At 49.1% G+C, this 22,407-nt stretch overlaps 6 non-coding genes across 6 annotated transcripts; 4 read left to right on the top strand and 2 right to left on the bottom strand.

The window, feature by feature from the left end:
• Positions 1–2,310: 2,310 nt before the first annotated feature.
• On the top strand, positions 2,311–2,382 carry TRNAP-AGG (transfer RNA proline (anticodon AGG)). The gene has a single exon. It is a non-coding gene; the product is annotated as a tRNA-Pro (tRNA).
• Positions 2,383–4,244: 1,862 nt separating this feature from the next.
• Positions 4,245–4,316, bottom strand: TRNAP-CGG (transfer RNA proline (anticodon CGG)). Its single transcript has one exon. It is a non-coding gene; the product is annotated as a tRNA-Pro (tRNA).
• Positions 4,317–18,600: 14,284 nt separating this feature from the next.
• On the top strand, positions 18,601–18,672 carry TRNAP-CGG (transfer RNA proline (anticodon CGG)). The gene has a single exon. It is a non-coding gene; the product is annotated as a tRNA-Pro (tRNA).
• A 795-nt stretch (positions 18,673–19,467) lies between these two features.
• Positions 19,468–19,539, bottom strand: TRNAP-CGG (transfer RNA proline (anticodon CGG)). The gene has a single exon. It is a non-coding gene; the product is annotated as a tRNA-Pro (tRNA).
• Positions 19,540–20,308: 769 nt separating this feature from the next.
• On the top strand, positions 20,309–20,381 carry TRNAP-AGG (transfer RNA proline (anticodon AGG)). The gene has a single exon. It is a non-coding gene; the product is annotated as a tRNA-Pro (tRNA).
• Positions 20,382–21,266: 885 nt separating this feature from the next.
• Positions 21,267–21,338, top strand: TRNAP-UGG (transfer RNA proline (anticodon UGG)). Its single transcript has one exon. It is a non-coding gene; the product is annotated as a tRNA-Pro (tRNA).
• Positions 21,339–22,407: the final 1,069 nt, after the last annotated feature.

Genomic DNA, 22,407 nt, shown 5'->3' with positions numbered 1-22,407 from the left:
TCGTGATCCACCCTTCGCTCTGCGCTGTCATTTCTCTTGCCATATACGCTCCATCCTTTCCTGCCTGCCAATAGTGGGCCATAATGCACAAGGTAATGGCGTCAAGCGCTGGCTTCGGACTGCCGCGAGGTAGCAGAGCCCGAGTGCCCGAGGTTTTCCGTAGCCATTGGGGTTGCATTAACCTGCAATTTTAAAATAATATCTGGCGATGCTTGTAGAGGAACCGTTAGGGCGGAATGCAGTCTCCCTGCAGTGTAATTGCAGTTCTTAACAGGTCTCAGATTTAGGGGGGGGGGGGGGAGGCATGTTATGTTGTCCAATGTTCAGTGAGGGAAACTGATTCAGAGAGTCATTTGTCTTCTAATTCAAAAGGTTCCAATGATCCCGATCAAGAGGAACGGAAAGTGTTTGCACACAACGGGTGGGAGAAAAGTTGTCCATCTCATCTAAAATAGCTTTTTGTTTGTTCCTGCTTCAGACACAAACAGTTCACACAATACCGCAACGCTTTCCTCCTGCAGTCGGCGAACGGTGTTTGCTCAGATGCGATGGGTTGCTTTATCGCATTATTATAAAGACAGTGCAAACTGGTAGGACCGAGGCGTGGAATTACACAGAACCTCCATCTAATCAATAGCGTGAAAGTAGACACATGCATGAATTACGACAATAGCCGGGCTCGTCCGGGACTTGAACCAGGGATCTTTCGCATACGAAGCGAGAATCATGCCCTAGACCAACCAGCCGACCATTCCTTTCGAGGCATCCCAATTCTGGCCACGGTGTTCCTTTAAACTTGTACAGGCAACGTTTCGGGCACACACTCAACGCCCAGCACCATTTCATAAGCTCACAAGCCAAGGCCATTGGTGGCGTCATGTGGGGACTAAAAGTCTGGCAACCCAAACACCGACGCAGAAAATGCACTGTGACGGTACAGGACAGGACAGGCGGCTGAAAACGCAAGTTTGAACAGCATACCGGGCGGAATTAGAATATGTGCACGGCAGACGATAAGGCAGAGTAAACGTCAGGGCGCTTGGAGGTGCAGATACTTCACACTACCACGTGACGACCCTCCCACCGGTCGGGAGGATCGCATTTGCAGAGTTGATTCCAGGACCCTGCTAGCCTGCCCCACCGTGGGGCGTCAGAGTCAGTTTTATGGTGATATAGGGTTCTAAAGGTTTCAGTGACTGAATAATACATGACACTGGCCTATTCACTAATGCGCTTCCAATACATGTTGAATTTGCCTTATTACAGTATAATGCAAGCAATAGGCCAAAATGTGCCGGACGCTAGTCATAACCATTTTAACTGTATCTCCGTTTCAAGTAGAAAGTGCGAAATCGATAACATATACTGATACTGGTATGCTGATAACAACAACGACACTGCGTTGAATAGCATATAGACCTGCGAGCTCACAGTGACAAGGCGCATTAATCCATGTACGCTTTTTCGCGTCAAAGCGGTGGACGAATACCTTTGGCGACAACAACCGGGCTCGTCCGCGATTTGAACCCGGGACCTCTCGCACCCGAAGCGAGAATCATACCCCTAGACCAACGAGCAGCATATAGGTGTCGTGGCATCCTGGTTGTGTGCCGCGCTGTTACTTTCGCATCGCGAGTTGATGCCCCCGGCCCCTTTGTCTGTTATGATCGTTTGAGACGGTACTAACACGAGACACTGGTTTTTAGTGCAGTAATGTGTAAACAAATTGGTAAGCCGAAAACTAATGAATAAAAAGGCTGAGACAGGACAGGGTAGGTCCCGACTGATAGCCCAGGCTGGAACAACGCGCAGGGCATAACGAAAGGCTGTGTACGGCAGACGACCTGCAAGGATAGACGGCAGCGAACTCCGGGAAAAACGCAGAGATGCAAGTACTGACGATAGGAGCGGAAGCAAGAAAGCGCAGATTAAAGCGGGATCCATTCTGTCCTGCATGCCCATATCGTCTCATCCCGCTCAGGACGGGACATGACCGGCCACGTCTTGTCCTGTCTTTTGCCCCTTTTGCTGGCCCTGCCTTCTGTCCTAGCAGCTCCTCTACATGCGATGTCACAGCTTATTTGCAGCTTGCACGTCAATGCGACCCCAATGGTCACAGCCAAGCTCCATTAGCAGGGCTACTAGAGCTCTCTCACGGCAGTGTGGAGCCAGGGCTTTAAGGGATAGCACTGGCTACATGTTAGCCTTGTGAGACGATGGTGGGTGTGGCTAGCGTGCTCGCAGCCGTACACCGTGCGATGTGAAAGTAATGGCGCGGCTCAGAATTAGGGCGTTATGACGCACTACGTCGGCTCGTTGGTCTAGGGGTATGATTCTCGCTTAGGGTGCGAGAGGTCCCGGGTTCAAATCCCGGACGAGCCCGGTTATTGCCGTCACAGGTACTCGCCTACTACTTCAACGCTCAAGAGTAGCGATGCTTCGATGCTGTCCTAACCAGAGCATTGGGTTTGCCAACTTGTGAGACGGTACTGGGTGCGAACAGCGGGCCCGGAGCTGTCGACTCGCGATGTGAAAGTAACGTCGTGGCATCGTGGCAAAGTAACATCGTGGCTCGCAGTCAGAACGTTGCAGAAGTTGTCGGCTCATTGGTCCAGGAATATCCATTCTCGCTTCGGGTGCGAGAGGTCCCAGTTTCAGATCCCGGGCGAGTCCAATCATTGCTATCATTGGCACTACCGGTATTCGTTCTTTCCCATCGATCTCTATCATTGTTATCACGTTGGAACAATGTAGTTTATGAATGCACTTCCTAGGATCTTCTTCGCTTTACTATGGTATATTCGAAGGTATGTGTGCTGTGCGGTGTGGGCACCCAAGGAATTGATGTCATGCTGGGGCCGATGCAGGTTCATGTACTGTGAGTTCGTCCTGAGCACGATTTTCAGCATGCCCTTCGGTGAAGCGAACTTAAGATGCAATGGTGTGTGAACGTAACGTGCGTAGCGTACCGTGATGTAAACGAACGTGGGTAGCTTTTAAATTGCATCAACATTGTGTTGTGCCATTGCATGCTCTAAGCTATTTTCTGATAGCTAGGAAATTGTGATGAAAAGAATAGCATGCCGTTTTCTTTTCTTGTTTACTTCCGTACTCCGTCTTGAACTGTGATTTGTGCTGTCCGTTCATGCGCTTTCCTGTATACTGTTCCGTCATGTCCTCTTCTGTCGTCCGTTCTGCCCTGTTGTCGGTCCTGACCTGCCCGGTGCCTTGCTCTGTGTTTTATGTGCTGCTGGTCTTTCCACTTCCTGCTTCGTTACGTTGCCCTGTTATCTGGCAGGACACAGGACAGACAGTTCATGTCTAACCGTCTAACGAAGTAAAGAGGGTGAAGTTAAAAAGTCAAGGTTCCTTGATTTAGAACGAAAAGTTTTTTTTAGTGATTTAGTCTCATGCATCACCTTCCATATCAAAACAAGTCCAGAGGTCTCGCCGAAAGTTCTATTCCCTGAGTTATGTTCCACGGCGACAGCCTGTAGCCAGCGTTTTGCTCCACGAGCTCATGCGACGGTGGATGTGGCCAATGCACCAACTAGCTGCCTGTCCGTACGGTGTGAACGTAATGACAGAGGTCGGCATTGAGACATCCAGATAAGTATTGTCGGTTCGTTCGTCTAGGTGCTGGATTCTCGCTTAGGGAGCCCCAGCGGTGCCGTCCAGTTCAATGCATAATTTTGTCTCTGCTATTCCGCCAGGCAGGAATGCGGATGGATTTACTTGTCTCACAATGCTGTGGCACGGCCGTTTCGGGCCTGTGTCGACCATCGTTGGCAAATTGCCAGCTGACCTTTCCATTTCAGTAGGGCCAAATAATGTCGGTGCATAGGACAGATAGACACGAGCTTTATGATTATGCAGTACCGTTATATTATGCAATATTATGATATTATACAATACCGCTGGATTATGAGTCCAGCATCTTCTCCTAGACCACAGAGATGATTTAGTTCCATGCCTTCTGTCCTAGCCTTGTCCTCTGTCGTGATCCACTCATGATCCACTGTCGTGACACGGAACCTTGAAGTTCGGTTCATGATGTCCAAGCAACATAAGTTGAGGTTTGGGGGTTCAGCCGACGGGCTTTGTTTGGTTGGTTACAATGGCTCATTTTTACACACTGGGTTGAATAGCGCATATACCTGCGCGCGCGCAGTGACAGGGCGCATTAATCTATATGCGCTTTTTCGCCTCAAAGCAGTAGACGAGTACCTTTGCCGACAATGGCCGGGCTCGTCCGGGATTTGAACCCGGGACCTCTCGCACCCGAAGCGAGAATCATACCCCTAGACCAACGAGCCGATGAAGTAATTCTTAACGCCCAATTCTGGGCCACACCGTTACTTTCACATCGCATTGTGTATGGCTTCGAGCACACTAGCCACACCCATCATCGTCTCACAAGATTATAACGTACAGCGCTGGTCACAAACTGACATGAGGGAGCATAGCCCTAGCAGCCGGCATTGGCCATGACCATTTGGGTTTCCTTAACGTTCAAGCTTTAAACTACTTGAGGCGATGTATGAGGAGGAACCATTACGAAAGAAAGTAAGGACCAGCAAATGGGCAAAAGACAGAGCAAGACATAGCTGAATTTCCCTGAGCTATACTCCACAGCGACAGTCTGTAGTCAGCGCATTATGTAACAAGCTTGTGCGACGGCGGTGTGGCCAATGCACCGACAGCTGTTGTCCGTACGGTGTGAACATAATGACAGAGGTCGGCATTGAAACATTCAAACAAGTATTGTCGGTTCGTTGGTCTAGCTGCGTGATTCTCGCTTAGGGAAGCCCAAGTCGTGTCGTCCAATTCAACAGACAATTTTGCCCTCCGCCCTTTTTCTAGGCAGGAATTCAGAGGATTTTGCTTGCTGCATAATGCTGCGACACAGCCTCCCCGGGGCTGGGTTGACCCTCGTTGGCCGGTGACCATCTGACCTTTCCATTCAATCAAGTCAAACAGTGCGGCCGCTTTGGGACTCACTGGTTTACAGTGCTGCTAGATTACAAGTTCAACATCTTTCCCCTATACCTCGGAGATGGCTTAGTTCCATGCCTCCCGTCTGGGCTTAGTTCTGTGCCATGACCTGTGCTTCGTTCTGCACCTGTCATTTGTCTTGCCCTGAACCCTCCGTCCTTTCCTGTCCCCCAACGAGCCAATGGTGCATAATGCAACCGCCACCAGGAAACATCGGCACGATCACGTATCAGATGCATGACGGTAGCTCGTATGGTGCACACTGTGGCACCACAATCACTTTTAGAACTACTGTTGAGGGTGCGCGGTTGTGCACAATACCGAGATGTGATAAACACCAGCCGTAGTTCCAGCGTCAATATGCTGTTTTTTTTTGTAACGGTGTTAATTGCGATGTTGGTAGTATTGTTCCATGCAATGAATATGCCCTGTGCACTTCTTTGTGGGATCTCTCAGTGCTGACAGGACAGAACAAGAACAAGATAAAAGAACATAGGCAATAATAAGACAGGATGCAAAATCCTTCGCCTACCTTGCCTTGTCCTATGTCCTCTGGTCGAGCACGGCAGTGCAGGGTCGGAAAAAGGACAAAATAGGACAGGAACACCTTTCCATTGTTCTGGCATTTCGTCTTTTGCTAGACCAGCCTCTCACATCGGTCTTCTGAACTGCGCCACTGCCAACGGTCCACATGGCATACGAGTCGGCTTATGTCAAGGGTTCATGTCAAGTGTTGTCTTCTCTGTCCATAGTACCATCCCGTCCTTTCTTGCGCCGTTTTTGTCTGCTTTGATGCGATAGTGCAGGCATCTCCGTGCTATCCGTCTAGCGAAGTAAAACTGTGCGTCACAGCTAAAGTTAAGATAAATGTCACTTCACTCTAGAGAGAAACGTTTGGTTAAGTCATGTGGTCGCATGCATCGCGAAAGGATTACTCGAATCTTGCATATCAACGCAAGTCCAACGGTCTCGCCGAAGCTCTGTTCCCTGAGCTATGCTTCACAGCGGCAGGCTATAGCCAGTTCTTTATGTCACGAGCTTGTCCGATGGTGAATGTGGCCAATGCCCCAACAGCTGTTGTCCACATGGTGTAAATGTAATGACGGAGGTCGGCATTGAGACATTCAAATATGCATCGTCGGCTCGTTGGTCTAGGTGCATTATTCTGGCTTAGGGAGTACTAGACCCCTATGGAGATGGTTTATTTCCATGCCCACAAAACTAAGTGTACTTGGCTTCACGCCTTCAAAAAGTAGGGTACTGAAATGTAACATGACGAAGAAGTCCCTTACGATGGAGCAAAAATGCTTGCGTGAAAAGGACTGACGCAGTGGAGTATATCCAAGACACCACATATATTCTTGTACGTTTAGAGGTAGCGTGCGTGTACCTCGAACAGCAAGGGGCGGGCTCGTCCGGGACATGAACTCAGGACCTTTTCCACCCAAAGCGAGAATCGTACCCCTAGACCAACGATCCGACAACTCACCCTGAGGCATCCCAATTCTGGGCCAACACTGACCACCTCGGTAAAACGATCCGTAGCGTCCCAATTCTGGGTCGCGCCGTTACCTTCCCATTCTCAAGAGTGTACGTCTCACAAGGTTGTAACGTACAGCGCTGGCTACACACTGCTGTGAGCAAGCCTAGCCATAGTAGCCGGGCTTGGCCGCCACCATTAGGGTTGCATTGACGAGCAAGCTTCAAACTATTTCTGGCGATGCATGTGGAGGAACTATTGCAACAGGAAGCATGATCAGCAAAAAAGGCAAAATACAGAACAAGGCATGACCGGTCATGTCCCGTCCTGAGCGGGATGAGACGAAATGGGCATACAATACAGAAGTTTTAAAAAAAATTGTTCTCTGTCTTTTGGTCTGCTTTGCACCTCTGCCTCTGTCCTGGCTGGTCTACCATGTACTCACTTTTGGTCCACCCTGTACGTTGTTACACCCAGCGCTATCACTCGCGTCCTGTCCTGTCCTGTCTCAGTTCTTTCTCCGCATCGGCTTTCCTTTTTTTGTCACGAACTGACGACGCTAATAACCAGTACCTCGTGTTCCGAGCCTTTGAGACGGCACTGGGTAGGGACAGTGGGTCTGGAGCTGTCGACTTGCGATGTGAAAGTGACGGTGTTATCAACAACTAGGGTTGAGAGAGGGTGGTTTTGGCTCGGTAGCTTCGGGGCATGATTCTTGCCCCGGGTGCGAGAGGTCCCCGGCTCAAAGCCCTGCTGAGCCAGGCTGTTCCCATCACCGGTACTCCTCGTCCCCCTTCCTCCTCACCGACTTCGACGATTGTTATTTAATTAGAGCATGTGGCTTCCAGAGTCTTTCAATGATGATTCACTTGGGTATATCCAAAGGTATGTGTGATGTGTAACGTGGGCACCCATTGTAGTAATGTCATTCAGCGGCCAATGCATACTGAATTTCGATGGATTTGGTCGTATGTGTGATTTGCAACAGGCTAACTGAAGACGCAAGTTTTTGACTTAATATATTGAATTCTTGGCATGCTCGGTGTCCTGCTCTGGGCTTTACGTGCTGCTAGTCCTGGTACACTTTGCTCTGTCGCTTTACTAGCCTGTCCTTTCGTATCTTGTCTCTCATCAAGGACGCAAATAACTGGGAAGCAACGGGCTGGTATGTAGCTTGCACTCTCATTCTATGTCATGTGCACCCAATTATTCAGCCTTAGCGTGCGTAGTTTACGCCGGGATCAAGAGCTCAGCCAACGGACTTGGTTTGATTAGATACAATGGGTCATTTCTAAACATTGGAACGTAAATCACATATACCGTCAAACTCACAGCTATAAGGCGCAGAAAGGATTATAAATCCATAAGCACCTCTATGGATTGAGTTGGTGTGCAAGTCTCTTTCCACAAAGGTAAATGCAACTGAAACTGCACATACATTGATCATCCCATCACCTTAAAGCATACACCAAAACATGATCGTATTTGATCTTCTGCGTTAAATCTTTCCACCATAGAACCTCTTGTTAACCCTGGGTCCGAGCCCGCAGGACACAGACTTTATCCGATGACCGCCTTGGGGATCTTTTTAACATTGTTGCCAGAAGATATCTTTGCGCTCACTATTCCACAAGACTCAAGAGTGCTCGCATATCCACATGCGTTTCTATACATTGCTGGTGGAGATGAGCACCTGTGCAGGCAATAACCGGGCTCGTCCGGGATTTGAACCCGGGACCTCCCGCACCCTAAGCGAGAATCATACCCCTAGACCAACGAGCCGATACACCTCACCGTAACGTCCCAATTCTGGGTCGCGCCGTTATTTTCACATCTCATGGTGCGTGGGTCCGAGCACACTGGCCACAACCACCATCGTCTCACAAGGTTATGACGTAAAGCGCTGGGTACAGACCGTGATGAGGGAGTGTAGACCTAGTAGCCGAGCTTGGCCGGGACAATCGGGGCTGCCTTGACGTGCGAGTTTCATTATTTTTGTGACATTGTATGTGGGGAAGCCGTTAGGACAGAAGGCAGGATCAGCAAACGGGCAAAAGACAGAGCAAGACATGGCCGGTCATGTCCCGTACTGAGCGGGACGGGACGGGACGGGCAGCAAGACAGAAGGGATCCCGTTTTAAACCACTTTCTGCTCCTTCTCCACTCTCCTTTCCTTTGTCTCGCACTCTGTTCTCTGCCTTCCGCTTCTATCTCCAGTCCTTGCATCTCTGCCCTTTGTCCGGAGTCCTTTGCCGTCCATCCTTGCAGGTCGTCTGCCGCGTATGCCCTTTTATTCCACCCTGCACGTTGTTCCACCCAGGGCTATTAGTCATGTCCTCTTACCATGCCCTGTCTATGTCTTTTTTCTGCATTGGTTTTCGATTTGCCAATTTATTTACACGACATGACTGCACTAATAATCCGTATCTTGTGTTGTGATCTTTTGAGACGGTGCTGGGTGCGGACAATGGGCCCGGAGCTGTCGACTCGCGATGTGAAAGCAACAGTACGGCCCGAAACGAGGATGTTACACGGTGTTTTGCCGGCTCGCTGATCTAGGGGTATGATTCTCGTTTTGGGTGCGAGAGGTCCCCGGTACAAATCCCGGACAAGTTCGGATATTGCCGTCAAAACGCGTACTACCCGATCCGTAGAAGCGCATGTGGGTTTCCGCACCCCTGCGCGTCCCGTGGAGTTTCGATCGCGAAGGCACATTTGCCTGCTAGCAAAATGTTTAAAAGAGACCCGTGGCGAACATCAGGCTATGCCCGCGTCCTGAAGGATCATGCCCAGGGTTACTGAAACGTCCTAAGGTTGGAGGTTGAAGATTTTAAAGGGAATGTTCCACATCTGTATGGCGTTTTGAGTTGAAATAGCTATCTTGAGGATATTTTGATGCAGTTCACGGATATGCCCTTTTTAAGACCCAAAACGCTCTAGTTCCTGAGTTACACGCCCGCAAAGTACGAAAAGGCTTAATTAGAGCCTATTTCAAAATCGCTTTCCGACTAATGACGCCATAGAAACGTCAGTAGATCCTCGTGGTATTACAGGCTGTTTTTTGTTTATGGTCAAAACAGCATGGCCGCTGATTCATTCGCAAAAGCGATGGTGCTGCACATGTGGTACATTTCGCGGAAGATGATTGCCCGTTAGTAGGATTTTACTGCTGAATGCGTGTCGAGAACACAAGCGTGAGCAATTTAGGGTTGTGCGACACTCGTCATGAATGGCCCATTTTTCCTGATTTCTAGGCCACAAGTCAATGTTATAAAAAAGAACGCCACTGTCTGCAAAAAAGTACGGTACCCAAAAAGTGGGCACTCTCCCGAAGTTATAAGAAAGAAGACGCGACGGGCAAATTTATATTTTGCCCTGCCGGCATTTTTTTTCTTCTTCTACTAACGTATCTCTTACAGACAGCTCGGTTGGCGCCTTGTGTACCGAAGCACAGAACCTTGCACGGGTTTATGGGTTAGCAAGGCATTGTGAAATTGGGGAAACATTACAGTTATTTTATATATATATATATATCTAAGTATTTTACACATATGGTACAAAAAATTTAACTCTTGAACATAAAATTGTGCTTTACAAGAAGAGCCTCTTGAACGGCATCACCATGAACCCCCGTTGGGACTTTGTTTCGAAGGGAGGTCACGGTAAAAAAGTCCGGCGCTGTGACTGCAGATCTGTGCGGAAATTGTGAGAAAACCTGCAGTTTGATATTCCCGCGGGCTGTGCAAGTGTGAGATCACACTTATTTGACAAAAGAGTGTGAATCGGGGGCTCGAAATGCGTGTGATCACTGGTGGTGTGTGCCAGTGGCTTGTATTGGTATTGATGCGATGGGGAGTATGCGTGTCAGGATAGTTCTTCTGAGAGAGCATTGTTTTGGTATTCTTCAGTCTACTGGCTCCCAGTAAAATGTGATGTACTGATGTATGATATATTTATCCCCATTGATATTGATGCCTGCCTCTACCTTTATGTTTGTGTTTAAACATGACAAAGGAATGCTGGCAAACTGAGAAAAACGCTAGCACTTTTGTTGCAGGAGTGTACAAAGGCCAGTACTGGTACCAGTACTTCATTATGATCTTACCAACATTTTCAACCTATTGACATATTACAGCATGTAACTAATCCATTGTATGTCATTATATCAGCAATTCATTTTGGCAGTAGGGGCTGGTGTGTGCAGCTCATTAATGGACATGCTCAGTGTAGACTCACATTATATGGCTTTGCAAAATTGTCTTTCCTTAAAAAAATTCTGAAAAGATAGAGCTTTATTATTACTGATGCACAATGTAATGTCCTCACAAATATTGTATGCAGGTGAACATTGCTCCTGAGTAATCAATGCCATAGTCACTTTAACTTGCGTGATATGCTGAGTGATGAGAAAGGTGGAACATTATTGCTATTGGTGTCATGGACAGCACTTAATGATATGTTTATCATGAGCCTTGTGTTTACTGGCAGCCTCATCATTTTCTTGAATTTTGCCCATCCAGCCATAACTACATGCACTTGTCATGTCTCCAGCCATGTGCAGCATGTTTGCAGCGTCGTTTCACCACATGTAAAATTTTCCTGTTGTTTTTTTTCTTTGTAAAGCAGCCTGATGGCTGCAGCATGTTGTATGACCATGGAAGTAAAACATGTGTTTGCATCTTCCTCACCTGCGTTTTCTGGATTCCCGAAGCAGGCTGAGCAAGTGATGCCACTTATTAGTTGTCTGCTTTGTCGAAAGTGATTTGTATATTGTATGATGTGTGTTTGGTCAGTCGTTGGATGGGAAGTCAATGCAAGAGCGCATGCGTGACCCATCTTTTCATGCTGAAATTTATTATGAGGCGGCATGGATTGCAGTCGAAAAACCATATTGTTGTTCATTATCCCACGCCACAGTACAGAACCGTGATAGTGCCACGATGAAGCTATTGACCAGTGTCATCACACAATGTACCACATTGGTTGAATACTTTATGTAAAGCCTATGAGATAGCAGCTTATAATTTAGGAAGGCGTCGCAGGATGGGTAGAACAGAGAGCACTTAGTAAGACGACTGGGGGAGGGAGGGGAGGGGGGGGGGGGCAGTAACGGTGAGAGGGAAGAACAGAGGGGGAGCAGTACCCAGGACGGGGACGGAGCGCGACGAAGAACAGTGCAGGGTGGAGAACTGGGTTCGAAACAGAAAAAGAACAGAACAAAAAAGGACTGGATGGCACTCAGAGCTAAGGAGACATGCGATGGGTGTGCACTGAACACTTCCCTGTGCACACTGCCCTGTCCTCCCCTCTGCCCTGTCACCGTTCCCTTACCACCAGTAGTCTTCCTCAGTGCTCTCTGTGCTGCCCGTCCTGCAACGCCTTCCTCTGTCCTTTCGCCTCATTCTTGTACAGGGTATTGCATATTACCGATGCTCATTACCTATTACCCATATTGTCCACGCCCATATCATTATGCCGGTACTACCCATATTACCCTTTACCTTTTACCTATCTTATTATTATTGATAGTATCTGGTTATTCAACCGTTCGTTGGTTTAGGGATATGGCTTTCGCATTCGGTGCGAGACATACCGGGTTCAAAGACCGGACAAGCCCATTTATTGCTGTAAAGGGTGTTCGGTTTTCACCTCTATGCTTTCAACTGCACATTGGTATCAGGTATAATATCAACACCATGCATCATATGTAAGCACTTTATTTCCTAAAATCCTCCAGCGCTTAATCCTTCAACCCAAGAACGTGTCAAAAGCCCTCGGTTTGAGCTTTCAGGACGCCGATTTTGCCTGGTTGTTGCCACGAGTCTCTTTAAAACATTATGCTAACAGGCAAGTATACCCTCGCGCTCGAAACTCCTCGGGACGCAGAAGGGCGCGGAAACCCACATCCGCTTCTAAGCACCGGGTAGTACGCGTTTTAGCGGCAAAAACCGGACTCGTCCTGGACTTGAACCGGGGACCTCTCGCACCCTAAGCGACAGTCATGCCCGTAGACCAGCGAGCCAGTATGCATAGTTGTAACGCCCCAATTCTGGGACGCGTCGTTACTTCAACATTGTACAGACCATTAAACAGTTCAGGAGATGAGGGAAAACGTGGGGCTGGATGGGACGTTAAGGAACCTTGGGCGTTAGGTAGTGATGAATTTCATACACGCAGAAAAGGATAAAGTTACACTTTTTGACACAATGGGATATGAGCATATCACAAAAAGGGTTCTTTCAGTAGTAAACCCAAGCATGCATGCGCAGCCTGCGGGCCCCTTTTTTAACCCGAGACCGCCAACCGTGACCGTTGAGGGGCCATCAGAGCAGTGACCTCCGGCACTGCGTTGTTGTGCGTTGCGTTGCGGTGGCTTCACCTAACTGCATGGTGATGTATGAAACCAAGAGACCCTCACCTGTTCCCTAATGGATTGACGTATATTTTTACATTAACTTCACCATTTTTTACTTTGTTAGACGGGTAGTCCAGCGCTGTCTGCACTCTATTCTGCCAAAGAAACAGAGTGACAGAACAAGGTGTGGCAGGGCAAGCAGTACACAAAGCACAGAGCAGGACACCAGGCAGGTCAAAACCGACGACAGAGCAGAACAAAGTTCAGGACAGGACATGACGGAACAGGCCACGGATGCACAGGCAACGGTCTCGGACACACGGTCTGCATACCTTTTAATACTGTTGATGACCTTTTACCTAATACAAGGTCACCTTGCTCTGGATAGGATCCATTGTCGACAAGCGGTATCGAATGGAGAAAGTTTGGAGTCGATCTTTGCCATGAGCTCGGAGCATGGGATTGTCAACAGGTTTGGTCAGCCGTTTAGTCCTGCCCCGTTTGAAATGTTTTGGTCAGCCCGTTGGCCTAGGGGTATGATTGTTGCTTAGGATGCGGCAGGTCACGGGCTCAGGTTCCGAGCGAGCCCGGCGGATGCTGTCAAACATGCCCGCATAGTTCTTCCAACCGAAGAAGGGCATATGGGTTTCCGGGCCGTTCTACGGCCCGGAATGCAGAAAAAGGACTGAGACAGGACGTGACAAAACGACACGACTAATAATCCTGGGTGGAACAACGTGCAGTGTAGAATGAAAGGGCATACGTGGCAGACGACCTGCAAGGATAGACGGCAAATAAGTCCGGACAAAGCGCGGAGATGCAAGGACTGAAAATAGAAGCGGAAGGCAGAGAACAGAGTACGAGACAAAGGAAAGGAAAGAGGAGAAGGAGCAAAGAGCAGATTAAAACAGGATCCCTCCTGTCTTGCTGCCCGTCCCGTCCCATTCCGCTTAGGACGAGACATGACCGGCCATGTCTTGTTCTATTTTTTGCCCGTGTGCTGTTACAGCCTTCTGTCCTAACGGCTCCTCCACATGTAGTGCCACAAATATTTTGAAGTTTGCACGTCACTGCGACCCCGATTGTCCCGGCCAAGCTCGGCCATTAGGGCTATGCTCCCTCACGACAGTCTGTAGCCATCATTCAACGCCATAACCTTGTGAGACGATGGTGGGTGTGGCCAGTGTACTGAGAGCCGCACACCGTGTGATGTGAAAGTAACGGCGCGGTTCAGAATTTGGACGTTACCGTCATGTGTATCGGCTCTGTCAGCACTGATAAAGTACAGTTTGCAATATACTTTTGGCACCTGCTTAAGATTATTCTGATTAAAGCTACTTTGTTTGGCAGTATGTTGTGGCTTAATATGCTCATACAGCGAAACGTCAACGCTTCGACATGTGTTCTACACATGCTCACGCCGCAAGTGTTAACGAGCAAAGACCATCACTAAGCTTTGAGCTTCTTTTGGCCGGGATAGCAAGTTGTAGTATGGTCTGGTCTCTTGAAATTTGCTTACATTTTTGTAAATTTGTCATCAATCGGTTTACAAAAGTGTCAGTTTTTGTCACCGATCATATCCAGCAAGTCAGAAACTTTTTCACCCCGGCCTTTGGGCAGAAGTGACACTTGTGGGCCGTCGTTTCGACCCGTGACTGCCAACCGTGGCCGATGAGGGACAGTCAGAGCGATGACATCCGGCACTGCGTTGTTGTGCATTGCGTTGCGATGGCTTCGCCTAATTGTATGTTGACGTATGAAGCCAAATGACTCATCTGTTCCCCAATGGACTGACGTATATTTCAACCTTGACATAGCAATTTTTCACCTCGTTAGGCGGATAGGGCAGAGCTCTCTGTCCCCTCTCCTGCCGAAAAACAGAGCGAAAGAGCAAAGCGTGGCGGGACAAGCAGCACGTAAAGCCCAAAGCAGGACACCAGGCAGGTCAGAACCGACGACAGGGCAGAACGAAGTTCAGGACAGGACATGACGGAACAGGCAACGGTCGTACAACGGTCTCAGACACAGTCTGCAACGGTTTCAGACACAGCCTGCCCACGTTTTAAATATTTTTGGTGGGCTTTCACCTAATCCAAGGTCACCTTGCCCTGGATAGCACACGTTATCGACCAAACGGTATCGAGCGAAGAAGGTTTGGTGTCGATCGGTGCCTTAGGCTCGGAGAATGGGATTGTCAACAGGTCTGGTCAGCTGTTTAGTCCCGCCACGTTTGGACGGTTTCAGTCAGTGCGCTGGCCCAGGGGTATTCTCGCTTATGGCGCGATAGGTCACGGGTTCCAATCCCGGACGAGCTCGGTTGTTGACATTAAGGACACCCGTATACTTCTTCGGAGCGTCGAAGCACATATGGGTTTCCGTGCTTTTCTGCGCCTCGTCACTGTGTGTTCCATCAATGTGACGGGGCAACAATAAGTGAAAAGTGGACAACAGGCTGCATACCCCTTTAAATCTTTATAGCGCCTGCAGTCAGAGCACATCAGGTGGTTTGCTACCATGACTAGCGCTTCAACAATGGACTATCACGTGAAGATACCACCAAACTCATAAGCCCTTCTCACGCTAGGCCTTGTTCGATGTACACGAGTACCTTTGATAGCAATACCTGGGCTCGTCTGGGATTTGAACCCGGGACCCCTCGCACCCTAAGCGAGAATCATACCCCTAGACCAACGAGCCGATAACTCGCGCCGTAACGCCACAATGCCGCTCCGCACCACAACATTCACATCGCGCGGTGTACGGCTCCAAGCATACCAGCAACACCTACCATCGTCTCACAAGGTTATGCCGTACAGACTTAAGCGTAACGTCCTGGTTTCGTGCCGCGCCGCTACTTTCACACCGCAGTTCGACAGCTCCGGGCCCACTGTGCGCTCTCAGTACCGTCTCAAGGACTCACAACATAATGCACCGGTTATTAGTGCGTTTATGTAAGCAAATTGGTAAACCGAAAACCATCTAAAGAACTGAGACAGGACAGGGCAGCAGGTCACGACTGATGGCCAGGGTAGAGCAACGCACAGGGCAGAACGAAAGGATGTGCACGGCAGATGACCAGCAAGGATAGACGACAGAGGACCCAAGGGAAAGCGTAGAGATGCAAAGACTGAAGATAGAAGGGGAAGACAGAGAACAGAGTACGAGACCGGGGCAAAGGAGAGAGGAGAAAAAGCAGAGCTCAGGTCAAAACAGGATCCCTTCTGTGTTGTACGCCCGTCCCGTTCCGCACCTGTAACGACAGGACATGACCGGTCATGCACTGTTCTGTGGTTTGCCCGTTTGTTGTTTCTGCCTTTTTTCCTAACGGTCCTTCCACATGTATCGCCACAAATACTTTGAAGCCTGGACGTCAATGAAACCCCAATAGCTAAGGTCTGCTACTGGGGCTACTACAGCTCTCTCAGGTCAGTCTGTAGACAGCGCTTTACGGGATAACCTTGTGAGAGGATGGTGGGTGTCATTACTGTGCTCGGAGCACCACAACCTTTGATGTAAAAGTGACGGCGCGGGCCAGAATTGGGACGTTGCAGCATTTACCACCGGCTCGTTGGTCTAGGGGTATGGTTCTCGCTTAGGGTGCGTTAGGTCCCGGGTTCAAATCCCGGACGAGCCCAGTTCTTACCGTCATAGGTGCTCGTCACAGGTACTTCAACACTTAAGGATGCTCGCATGCTGTTCTAACTAGAGTCTTGTGTCATGACCTTATGAGACGGTGCTAGCTGCGAACAGTGGGATCGGAGCTGTCTACTCACGATGTGAAAATAGCGGCGCGGCCTGCAACAAGGGCATTTCAAAAGTTGTCGACGGATCATTCGTCTGGGGTATGATTCTCGCTTCGGTTGCGAGAGGTCCCAGTTTCAGATCCCGGAGGAGCCCGCTGCGCTTCCAGTACACGCTGAACTATAGTACACCTCGCAGTTAAACGCGAGTTGGGGCCAAAAAGTGCCGGACCCTAGTTATGACCATTTCAACTGCAGCCACCTGTACCTGTGACCCTTGAGCTGAAAAGCCATGTTTTGCGGAGGGCATAGAAGTATATGATGCTGCTACTGCTGATGACATTTGGTTCCCTCGTGAGAGGTCGCATAAGTCTCATAACTGTTCAACTGCCCTACATTTTTACTGATGATATGGGCTTTAGGACGCACAAACTAGGTTAGGCACCTGACACCTAAATAGTCTACTTTGTTATTGAGTCTAATTACATATAGTGTTTGAGCACGATACGGTCTAAACTCGTCTCGGCAATTGAGAACCAGGTATATCATGACATTGAGCGTTATCGTTGTCTCGCCGATATTAGATGTCATTAAGGGCAATTTTCCACATTTTAGAATGTTGAGGCAAGCATTAGATGTCTTGACACAAGCCCAGTTATAATTGTTGGTAAGCTGTTAGTGGAATAAACTGTTCTAAATAACACAAATTCTGTTCCGTCAACATGATTAAATGACATTATATCATCATGGTTGTCTGAGTGAATTTGAAATTGTCTTCCCCAAACAATTTGCACATCTTCGCGGAGGTGTATCTCAGAAACCAGATAGGTTCAGGTCTTAAGAATGGCAGGGCTATGAACTGCACCTACTGAACTCCAAGATAGCTATTCCAGTTCACAATTCCATGCAAATGTGGGACAATCTCTTAAGCCCAGCGCAGTGATCCAACTCGCTTCCAAGGTCCCATATATTTTCACGCCCGCGTGTTTGAACAAGCTTGCAGTCCGTGGGCAGCAGGACAGTGTTTAACACTGTCCTGCTGACAGTGTTTAACTGAGTGTTTAACACTGTCCTGCTGTGACAGTGTTTAACACTGTCCTGCTCGCATCAATTTACACCTACAGCAGAGAAGCACAAAGTTTCCCACAAGGACTCATAGTCATTGGTATGATGTGATGACTGGTGATAAACTGTCATAGCAATAACTGGGCTCGTCCGGGATTTGAACCCGGGACCTCTCGCACCCTAAGCGAGAATCACACCCCTAGACCAACGAGCCGATACAACTCGTCGCAACGTCCGAATTCTGGGCCGCGGCGTTACTTTCACATCACAAGATGCGCGGCTCCGAGCACACTGGCCACGCCCACTATCGTCTCACAAGGTTATGACATAAAGCGCCGGCTACAGACTGCAATGAGCGAGCATTACGCCTAGCAGCCGAGCTTGGCTGGGACAATCGGGGCTTCCTTGACGTGCAATCTTCATTATTTGTGTGGCGTTGCATGTGGAGGAGCCGTTGGGACAGAAGAGTAAACCAGCAAACGGGCAAAAGGCAGAACAAGACATGGCCGGTCATGTCCCATCCTGAGCAGGACGGGACGGAACGGGCAGCAAGAAAGAAGGGACCCCGTTTTAAACCACTCTCTTCTCCTTATCCTCTTTCCTTTCCTTTGTCTCGTACTCTGTTCTCTGCCTTCCGCTTCTATCTTCAGTCCTCGCATCTCTGCCCTTTGCCCGGAGTTCTCTGCCGTCTATCCTTGCAGGTCGTCTACCACGTATGCCCTTTTATTCTGCCCTGCCCAGGGCTATTAGTCGTGTCCTTTTGCCATGCCCTGTCTCAGTCTTTTTTCTGCCCTGGTTTTCTGCTTACCAAGTTATTTTCACAAAATGACTGTGCTTACAACTAGTGCCTTGTGTTGTGATCTTTTGAGACGGTACTGGACGCGGACAATGGGCCCGAAGCTGTGGACTCGCGTTGTGAAAGTAACAGCGCGGCCTAAAACGAGGACGTTACAATGCATTTTGACGGCTCGTTGGTCTAGGGGTATGATTCTCGCTTCGGGTGCGAGAGGTCCCGGGCTCAAATCCCGGACGAGCCCGGTTATTGCTACCATAGGTACTCGTATAAGTCAAACAAGTCCTAGCGTGAGAACGGGGGATGAGTTCGCTTATGAGATAGATTGCATCATCGCCTGATAGTCCATATTTGAGAGCACAGAGCAAGACACAGGACAGGTTAAGACCAACCACAGGGCTGAACAGAGCTCAGGACAGGACATGACAGGCTTGGTTACACAAGCAACGGTTTCGGACACACGGTGTGCATAACTTTTAATCTTTTTGATGACCTTTCACCCAATTCAAGGTCACCTTCCTCTGGATAGGATAGTTTATCGACCAGCGGTATCGAAAGGAGAAGGTTTGGTGTCGATCGGTGCCACAACCTCGGAGTATGGGATTGTCAACAGGTTTGGTCGGCTGTTTAGTCCCGTCCCGTTTGAGATGTTTCGGTCAGGCCGTTGACCTAGGGGCATGATTGTCGCTTAGGATGCGGAGGTCACGGCTTCAGGTTCCGAACGAGCTCGGTTGATAGTGTCAAAGATACCCGCATACTTCTCACCGTAGAAGCGATATGGGTTTCCGGGTAGTTCTACGCTTCGTCACCGTGCGTTTGATTTATGTGAGTAGGCAACAATAGGTGAAAAGTGCGCAACATGAAGCATACTCCCTTTACCACTTTTTAATACCACCGGTGAGCAAAGTATATAAGTTTTTCCGTTGTAATGACTGGCATTTAAATACTGGACTATCACGCGTTAATACAACCGAACTCATAATCCCTTCTTACGCTAAGCCTTGTTCGACTTATACGACCGCCTATGGTAGTAATAACCGGGCTCGTCCGGGATTTGAACCCGGGACCTCTCGCACCCGAAGCGAGAATCATACCCCTAGACCAACGAGCCGATGAAACACATTTGAACGTCCTGGTTGCGTGCCGCGCTGTTACTTTCACATCGCGAGTCGACAGCTCCGGGCCCATTGTCTGCACCCAGCACCGTCTCAAAAGATCGCAACACAGGGCACTGGTTATTAGTGTAGTCATTTTGTGTAAATAAATTGGTGAAGCAAAAACCGATGCAGAAAAAGGACTGGACAGGACATGGCAAAACAACACGACTAATAGCCCTGGGTGGAACAACGTGCAGGGCGGAATGAAAAGGCATGTGTGGCATACGACCTGCAAGGATAGACGGCAAAGAAGTCCGGACAAAGCGCAGAGATGCGAGGACTGAAAATAAAAGTGGAAGCCAGAGAACAGAGTAAAGGACAAAGGAAAGGAAAGAGGAGAAGGAGCAGAGAGCAGTTTAAAACAGGATCACTTCTGTCTTGCTGCCCGTCCCGTTCCGTCCCGTCCCGCTCAGGGACGGGACATGACCGGCCATGTCTTGTTCTGTCTCTTGCCCGTTTGCTGGTACAGCCTTCTGTCCTAACGGCTCCTCCACATGCAGTGCCACAAATACTTTGAAGTTTGCACGTCAATGCAACCCCGATTGTCCCGGCCGTGCTCGGCTATTAGGGCTAATGCTCCCTCACGACAGTCTGTAGCCAGCGCTTTACACCATAACCTTGTGAGACGACTGGTGGGTGTGGCCAGTGGGCTCAGAGCCGCACACCGTGTGATGTGAAAGTAACGGCGCGGCCCAGAATCGGGACGTTACGATCGTGTGTATCGGCTCGTTGGTCTAGGGGGTATGATTCTCGCTTAGGGTGCGAGAGGTCCCGGGTTCAAATCCCGGACGAGCCCGGTTATTGCCGGCACAGGTGCTCGTCTACTCCTGTAATACGCTGCGGATATCAGCGTTAAGCACAGAGCAGGACACCGGGTGGGCCAAGATCAACGACAGGGCGGAACGGAGGACAGAGCGGGCCATGACAAAACAAGATACAGGAAAACGTAGGGACAGGGCTGCGCGAAGAAGAGTACGGGACGGAGGACGCGTTTATGAAAGAACAAAACGTTGTGCCATCGGATTCCTCAGAAGTTGCGAGAGCTTGCCTACTTTGACCAACTGGCCATGACGTGCAGGTGCTGATTGTATCATAAGTCGGTCGTGTTTTATAACATCGTATGTGTATCGCTGGCGTTGCGTCACATTTGCATGTGTTTCGTGTTCTGTGTTTATTTATGAAGCATGTACTGACGCGGCATTAGAATAGCCACTCGCTGGATTTCGTTAAGGTTCGCAATAATGATAATAATAATAATGATATTTTTTAACTTAAAGCAACTTTCTGTCTTGCATGCCCGCCCCATCTCGTCTCATTCCACTCACGACGGGACATGACCGGCCATGCCTTGTTCTGACCTTTGCCCCTTTGCTGATCCTGCCTTCTCTTGTAACAGTTCCTCCACATGCATCGCCATAAATAGTTTGAACCTTGCACGTCATTGCATCCCTAATGGTGGCGGCTAAGCGCGGTTACTAGGGCTAGGCTCGCTCACAGCAGTTTGTAGCCAGCGCTGTACGTTATAACCTTGTGAGACGACGGTGGATGTGGCCAGTGTCCTAGAATTCGTACACCTTGAGCTGGGAAGGTAACGGCGCGGCCCAGAATTGGGACGTTACTGATCGTTTTACCGAGGTGGTCAGTGTTCGCTCAGGATTGGGATGTCTCGGGGAGAATTATCGGCTCGTTGGTCTAGGGGTATGATTCTCGCCTTGGGTGCGAGAGGTCCCGAGTTCAAATCCCGGACGGGCCAGCTCCTTACTGTCAGAGGTACACACACGTTACCTCTATACGTACAAGCACATATACGGTGTCTTGGGCCTTCCTTTCCCGCCTTGTCAGCCCTTTTCACGCAAGCATTTTTGCTCCGCCGTAAGAAGCTTCTTCGTTATGTCACAGTTCGGTACTCTATTTTTGAAGGCGTGAAGCCAAGTACACTTGGTTTTGAAGGCATGGAGCTAAAGCATCTCCTTAGCGGTCTAGGGCTCCCTAAGCAAGGATAATGCACCTAGACCAACCAGCCGACGATACATATCTGAATGTCTCCATGCCGACCTGAGTCATTGCACTCACACCGTGTGGACAACAGCTGTTGGGGCATTGGCCACATCCACCGTCGCACAAGCTCGTGACATAAGGCGCCAGATACAGACTGTCGCTGTGGAGCACAGCCCAGGGAACAGAGCTTCGGCGAGACCGTTTGGCTTGCGTTGATATACAATATTTGTGTAATCCTTTTGCGATGCATGAGATTACATGACTTAAATAAGCGTTTCTCTCTAGAATAGAGTGACATTTATCTTAACTATAGCTGTAACACAGTTTCACTTCGTTAGACGGATAGAACGGAGCTGTCTGCACTGTTCCCCGCCAAAGAGCAGGGAGACGTAACAGAGCAAAACCTGACTGGACAAGCAGCATGTAAAGCACCGAGCACGACACCGGTAGGTCAGGACGGATAACAGGACGGAACGGGGACACCAGAGGAACTGACGGAACATGATACAGGAAAGCGTAAAGACGAGTAGTACAAATCACAGTACAGGGCGAGTACCAGATTGGAGAAAAAACCAAACGTCATGCTCTTCGATTCATCAGAGTTTTTTGGCAGTCAGAAATCAGCTTAAAGCATGCTATGGCTTTCATCATAAAGCAATGTTGATGTTTAAAGTCTACTCACGGTCGTTTAAAGTGCAACTCCATATAATACTACCATATACAAAATTTGTTTCACTGAGAGGTGCCGGTAGTGTAGTGGTTAGCGTGTCTGCGTTGGCTACTGCGCGTCTGGGAAACCAGAGGTACGGGGCTCGATTCCCCGC

This window comes from Pollicipes pollicipes, unplaced genomic scaffold (assembly GCF_011947565.3).
Source record: "Pollicipes pollicipes isolate AB1234 unplaced genomic scaffold, Ppol_2.1 Scaffold_6138;HRSCAF=7277_pilon_pilon_pilon, whole genome shotgun sequence".
Classification (NCBI taxonomy): domain Eukaryota; kingdom Metazoa; phylum Arthropoda; class Thecostraca; order Pollicipedomorpha; family Pollicipedidae; genus Pollicipes; species Pollicipes pollicipes.
The sequence above is the reverse complement of the archived record's forward strand: the minus strand, read 5'-3'. Positions and strand labels throughout refer to the sequence as shown.